The 7,229-nt window shown below is 34.1% G+C and overlaps 1 pseudogene; it reads left to right on the top strand.

Annotated features, from left to right (window-relative positions):
* The first annotated feature begins 5,404 nt into the window (after positions 1-5,404).
* On the top strand, positions 5,405-6,991 carry LOC145160311 (xyloglucan galactosyltransferase XLT2 pseudogene; annotated as a pseudogene).
* Positions 6,992-7,229: the final 238 nt, after the last annotated feature.

Genomic DNA, 7,229 nt, shown 5'->3' with positions numbered 1-7,229 from the left:
TACAAAACCATTGTTTCCAAAATATTATTTAAAATTAGAGTTTCCCAAGATCAACAGCATAAAATCAGGATGTGTATGGTCACGCCTTTGCCTTCCCACGATCCTCAAAAGTACCTGAAACCATAACCAAAAACTGTAAGCCAACGCTTAGTGAGTTTTCCCCAACGTACCACCACATAAACATAACAAACAACAACATGCATAAATGAGCCTTCAGCCTGACCGGACCGCCTCACAGGGCCTACAACCTATCTGGACCACTCCTGAGCCTTCGACATGACTGGACCGCCTCGCAGGGCCTACAGCTTATCCAGACCGCTCATCGGGCCTTCGGCCTGACTGGACCGCCTCATAGGGCCTATAGTCTATCTCGACCGCCCCGAGTATCTTGGCATTCAGCACAAATCAGGATCGCCTCAACCCAACCAACCATAACATGTCGACATATACATAACAGATAAACATATAACCAGTCCACAGACAATAGACAAATCAACATATTACTACCACATGCTAACATCCTATATACCGGGATACCAATCTAACAGATCTCTATAACATCATAACATACTATCATATAATAGGATATTCAATCCAATGGGCCGGCCTTGGTGCCTTTGACCCACAAGTACAGTGAGGAAGACTCACCTATCAATCTGAACAATAGCTAATGAGGTCCAGACTCCGAATCTCAACTCTAACCGTCACTTATCCATCCAAATGACCAATTCTCAAACACAATCCAAAATACCCAAAATACCCCTAGATTTACTTGGTCAAAGTCAAAGTCAAGGTTAAAGTCAACACCCATCCGAGTCAACCCAGTCGAGCCAACCTGACCGAGTCGACTCAGTCGAGTACACTGGGCGTACTCGGTGTTTGACCATCTTACGGGCCGCTGACCGCGTACGCTTGGTACGCCCAGCGTACGCGCCCTATTAATCCTTTTTCCATTAAGAGCTTAATACTCCACATCTTCACGCCCAAAGTCAGATCCAAAGCTAAAATACCATCATCAGTGATAAAGTTTCCAACTTTATGACTTTGCATGTCCATTAAGTGCTTAAAACACAAACCCTCAACATCTTAATGAATTAAGACCTTCTATAGCATGCTTGGAGTGAAACTAACCCTCAAGACTACATTTTTATGACTCAAGACCCCTCATAAGGTCTGAAAGGATGACTTATTGGGTCAAGAACATAGCATGTTCAAGAATCACCATTTTTGGGACAAAAAAGTGTCTTAAAGGAAGAAATGTCTAGATCTACAAAATGGAGTAATCAATATGTGAACTTTATACCTCCTGAAGGTTGCTAACAAGAAGGAAATCTCAGATCCAAGATGCTTCCAAGCTCCAAAATCTTCTCACCACCTTCCTCTTCTTAAAGAACACCTCCAAAACACTCCATTGGCTTCAAGATGCACTCTTCTCACTTAGGGTTTTCTTAGAAACGTTTTTCACAGAGGGAGGTTGTTGAAGAAATGAGACATGAGGCTATAATGAGGTTTAAATATGGACCAAACTCTAAAAATTAGGGTTTTCCATTTCTTCACGTACGCCCTGCGTACGAGGTGTACGCCCAACGTACTAGGGCTCACCCTAGTACGCCTAATGTACACAACGTACGCTCAACGTACTATACTTGGGTAAAATTACTATATTGCCACTATGGGCCATTTTGCAATCCTTTTCAAATCCCAAGGGCTAAAATACAATATTATTCAAACATAGGGTTGAAGTTGAAATTACCTTAACATCGGGATGTTACAATATATATATATATATATATATATATATATATATATATATATATATATATACATAATGTTTAAGAAATGTTAATTATTTTACTAGATTTGATTTCTGTTTTGTTACGAGACAAAATTGAAGCTATTTTAGTACTCTTACCTTTGTGTAGTTATTTTAGTATATTTCAATTGGGGACAATACCATTTATAGCATCGTACTTTCAATGGGTTTGAACCCGCAAAAACCAAAAAACCAAAAAACTATGAACCCATAAAACCCAGTTTCAAAATGAAAACCCATAAACCCAAACTGAAAAACAACCCATGTAGAAACCGAACCCATATGGGTTTTAAAACTGAAAATCGACCTATGTAGAAACCGATCCCATATGGGTTATAAAACTGAAAAACCAACTTTTTATGGTTTTGTTTGGTTTTAGCCAAAAGAAACCGCGTAGTTATTTTACTATATTTAAAATTGGGTATGATACCATTTATAGCAACGTACTTTCAGTTGATTTGAACCCGAAAAAACCAAAAAACCAGAAAACTATGAACCCATAAAACCACGGTTTCAAATCGAAAACCCATAAATTCAAACCGAAAAACCAACCCATATAGAAACCGAACCCATATGGGTTTTAAAACCGAAAAATCAAATTTTTATAGTTTGGTTTGGTTTTAATTAAAAGCCTACTCAAACTGATCCATGCTCATCCATATATTATATCATATTATATTACTTCGTTTTTATAGTTTGTTTTAGATTTTAATATGACTACCCTTTTTGTCTAAAAACGAATCTGACCTTTTCATTAATTTCAAAATTCACTTTTTGTGATCACAACAAAATTAATCTAAGGTTTGTAATGTTTATATAAAGACAAATTTTATAAAATTTTGAATGAAAAAAGCAAAGTATACTTACTAAATAATGTAAAAGTTTTATTAAAGAGAGGGTAAAAAGGATGTAGAAAGAAAGACCAAAGCAATGACAAATTGACAATAAAGTAATATACCACTTTTTTATGAATTTATAATTATATGAAGGACCCGGTGGTGGAAAAAAAATGAGCCTGTTTTATTATTATAAATTAATAATATTATTTTTAAACATTCATATTCGAATTACATTTCTAAAATAAGAATTGGAAGAATGTTTGTATGCAATTTGCCTGATTAAGTTAAACTAAAAGACGATGGAGTAACATACAAAGATTGACCAAGGTATGTGAAATATTATGGATCGCATTCCTAAAAAAAAACTTCTTTATACGCCATTCTAAAAAAAGACCCTAATATATTTTTTGTATTTTGTAAGTGCTTTTATCAATCAAGTATAAAGACCCTAATATGTTATTTAAAAGAACAACAATACCTAAGTGTCATTTGGATGGGTAAAAAAGAAAGTAAGATGTAGACAACTAAATCTCTTTTCAAAGATAGAGAGAATGGAACAAAAGAATTTGACAGTCTCCAAACTTCTAATTACAATGGTAGTTGCATCATTTTGACATGTCAAAACTACTGCTTATTTCCCTTATTTTTTGGTGATCGACGACACGTCCAACAAAAATCAGATTGTCTTACATTCAGTATCCCCCAACAATATACCAGCACAATGTTCTACATTATTTCATCATGTGTTAGTATCCTATCCAAGATATGTTCTACCATGTTCGTTGATAGCCATGTTCTAATGCCTAATTTATTTATGAATGATATAAATAAAAGAAGTATGTTATTATTTTAAGATCTAAAACAAAATATAAACATTTTATTTTGATATTGATTAGTAGCTAGCCACTCAAATTTAGACCCCACAATAATATAAATTTTTGGACATTATGTATTAAGTTGTGTCAACTTTGAACAAGATATTTATGGATTGACCCTCGTTACTAAGACTATGTTTGATGTACCACAACTAACCTTTTTTTATAGTTTTTTTAATTTTTTAAGGTTGTGTTTAGCAAACCAAAAAGAGACTTATAAGCTAGCTTCTTGTAATTTGTTGTTTGTTAAAACCATATAAATAACTTATTGTATCTTATAAACTAGTTTTTGATAAGATATTTTGAAATAGCTTTTGAGAAGTTGATAAAGTTTTTTTTTTTTTTAATATTTCAAATATGTCTTCAGTTATATTCAATGCTACTTTTTTTTGTTAATATATATAAATATTCATTTATGTCCTTTTGCATTTGCAATCAAGCTTATCAACTATTTTTTACCAAACACTATTAATTTACAAGCTAGCTTATCAGACAGTAGCTCATTTTTTAGCTAAAAACTAGCTTTTCAGTTAGGTCACGTTTGACATATTATCTGAAAAGCTAGCTAATAACTGATAAACTAGCTGGTAGCTGATAAGATAGCTTATAAATTAATAGTGTAACAAGTAGCTTATTAGCTAAATTGCAATGTAAAATGTCATAAATGTACATTTAGATATATAACTAAAAGAAAAATAAATAAATATAATTAACAATATTGTTGAAAAAAACTCCATAATTTTATCAAAAGCTATCTCAACACAGTTTATCAAAAATTTGGTTAAAATTTATAAGCTAGTTCATAAGTTAAATAAACTACTTTTATAGTTTACCAAAAAATAAATTACAATAAACTAGTTTATTATTACCAAATATGGCTTAAGAATAGTGTTTCAACGAACTTATTTGAATTCTACCAAATATACTATATACTTGATATAAAAAAACTTAGGCTGTATTTGGCACGCCACTACTAGACGATAAACTAGCTTATTTTTTTAAAGTTTTTTTTTTATGTTGTCGTGTTTGGCAAGCAAAAAAATAGCTTATAAACTATCTTATAAACTAACTTTTTACAAAGCTACTTGGACTAACATTTTAGGAGTTTTTTTAAAAATTTCAAAATATATCATTTAATTAATTATAAAAACACATTCTATTAAATGCTCTTTTATGTAAAATTATATCTTTCAACTAGTTTTACTAAATGTTATTTTTTATCAGCTAGTTTTTTATTTAACAACTAGATTTTTAGCTATCAGCCAACAATTTCTACGCCGAAAATAGCCTAAATCTTCTATATGTATTTTTGTGTCATTTACATATTCCAGTTAGCTTATCAAATTGTTTTATCAAATGTTATTTTTTATCAGTTAGTTTTTTAGTTTGTAACTAGTTTTTTAACTATCATTTAGTTTTTCAGCTAACAGTTACATTTTCAGCTAGTTCGTTAAATATATCGTAAATTTAAATCTTTATTTTAATTTTTTAATTTTATTTAATAAACACACACCTCCTATTTATTGTACTCTTTTAACACGTGGTTTTTGGCAAATCAAGAGATTATATAAAAAGTAAAAAATGATTAATAACATTCTACTTTATTTTTAGAATTCCACTCGTTAATTATTAGGATGAGACATCGATATAAATCATAATTTCATTTTCCATAAAATCATTTAACAATAATTTAAATGTTTTTTGTTTATCCGATCTACTCTAACAAAGCATCATAAAGTAAAAAATATGAATTATGGCATCCCTACTCTAAAAATTGAGAGAAAACTAATGATGACAAAAACAATCTGTAATAAAATAAGTAAAAATAAATGTCGGTATGTAAATTTTATGTGAAGGTCCTTCAAAAGCTATTAGCATAAACCATTAAACCCTACTCCCTCCTCTTCTAAATCCTCTCCCATTTCACCATGTTAACCTTCAAGAAATCCAGAACCCTCCAATTCATAACCAGTATTTTTCACTCAATCCACTCTCAAATCACTTCAAACCCACGAATTTCCCTTTTCATCTTCTCACTTTCCCTCGTACAACTCCTCATCTTCTGTTCTCCCTTCCCACCACCGCCGGCGCCGGTATCTCTCCCATCTCCGGCTCATGGCAAATGCGAAGAAGGTAAAGTTTACGTCTACAAACTCCCAACCATGTTCAACTCCGATTTAGTGGGTACCTGCGAAGATTTAGACCCCTGGCATTGGCAGTGCGGCGTCGCCACCAATGGCGGTTATGGAACAACTGCTACCGAGCTCGCCGGGATAATACCGGAGAACTTACTTCAGGCGTGGCATCGGACGAATCAGTTTTCATCGGAGATTATTTTTCATAACCGGATCCTGAAGCATAAATGCAGAACCATGGAGCCGGAATCTGCTACGGTTTTCTATATACCATTTTACGCTGGACTAGCCGTCGGAAAATATCTCTTCACCGACAGTTCTAACGACGAACGTGATTTCCATGCCGTGGAGTTAATAAAGTGGGTCCAGATGCAACGGTACTGGCGAAGATCCAACGGCTCTGATCATGTTATAGTTCTGGGTAGGATCACATGGGATTTCCGCCGGTTAACTGACCCGGAAAAACGATGGGGATCCACCTTCTTAAACATGCCGGAGATGCAAACTGTCACACGTTTCACCATCGAGAGAGCGCCGGGGGATTACCACGACGTTGGGATACCTTACCCCACCGGATTCCACCCCCGTTCAATCTCCGATATCCGAACATGGCAAAACTTCATACGAACGTACAACAGAACAAGCCTTTTCACTTTCGTCGGGGCGGCGCGTGAAGACGTCGGCGATGATATTAGAGGACTACTATTACAAACCTGCCGGAACGAGTCTGTTTCTGGTACTTGTCGGGTGGTGGATTGCGCAGTGACTCCCTGTGCTAACGGAAGCTCGGCGATAATGGAGTCGTTACTTGGATCGGAATTCTGTTTGCAGCCGAGAGGAGATAGTTTCACGAGACGATCGGTGTTTGATTGCATGATTGCCGGAGCGGTGCCGGTTTTGTTCTGGAACCGGACGATGTACGACCAGTATGAATGGTACTTGCCGGAGGAACCGGAAAGCTACTCGGTTTTCATAGATCACGATGATGTTTCAGTGGGAAGGAAATCTATAAAGGGGGTGTTGGAGAATTACAGTAAAGAAGTAGTGAAGAAGATGAGAGAAAGAGTTATTGAAATTATACCAAAGATCGTGTATAGTCATTATGAAGAGAGTAACAATGGCGGCATGAAGGACGCTTTTGATATTGCAGTTGACGGGGTCTTGAGGAGGTTCAAGGCGGAAAGAGATGAACGACGGCGAGAATCCGACGTAAATGTCCCTGTAAATTGATTTTTTTTTTTCGTATAAAATATGTATTTTTATTAGGAAATTTGTCACGGTTGAGTCATCCTATGATATATATATATATATATATATATGTATTTTCATTATAGTCATCCTATTATATATATATATATATATATATATATATATATATATATATATATATATATATATGGAAAACCATAGAAAAACCCTATGTATTTTACTCCAATGCCTAAATAAACCCTTATATTTATTTTATGTACAATTTAACCCTTATTAATATCCTTTTATCCCATATAATGTTTTAGGGAAAATGACTTATGAAGGTAACTAACTATTTCGATTGTCCACATATAGGTAA

This window comes from Lactuca virosa, chromosome 2, assembly GCF_052849685.1.
Source record: "Lactuca virosa cultivar CGN04683 chromosome 2, Lactuca_virosa_CGN04683_v6, whole genome shotgun sequence".
Lineage (NCBI taxonomy): Eukaryota > Viridiplantae > Streptophyta > Magnoliopsida > Asterales > Asteraceae > Lactuca > Lactuca virosa.
This window is presented reverse-complemented; position numbering and strand designations above follow the sequence as displayed.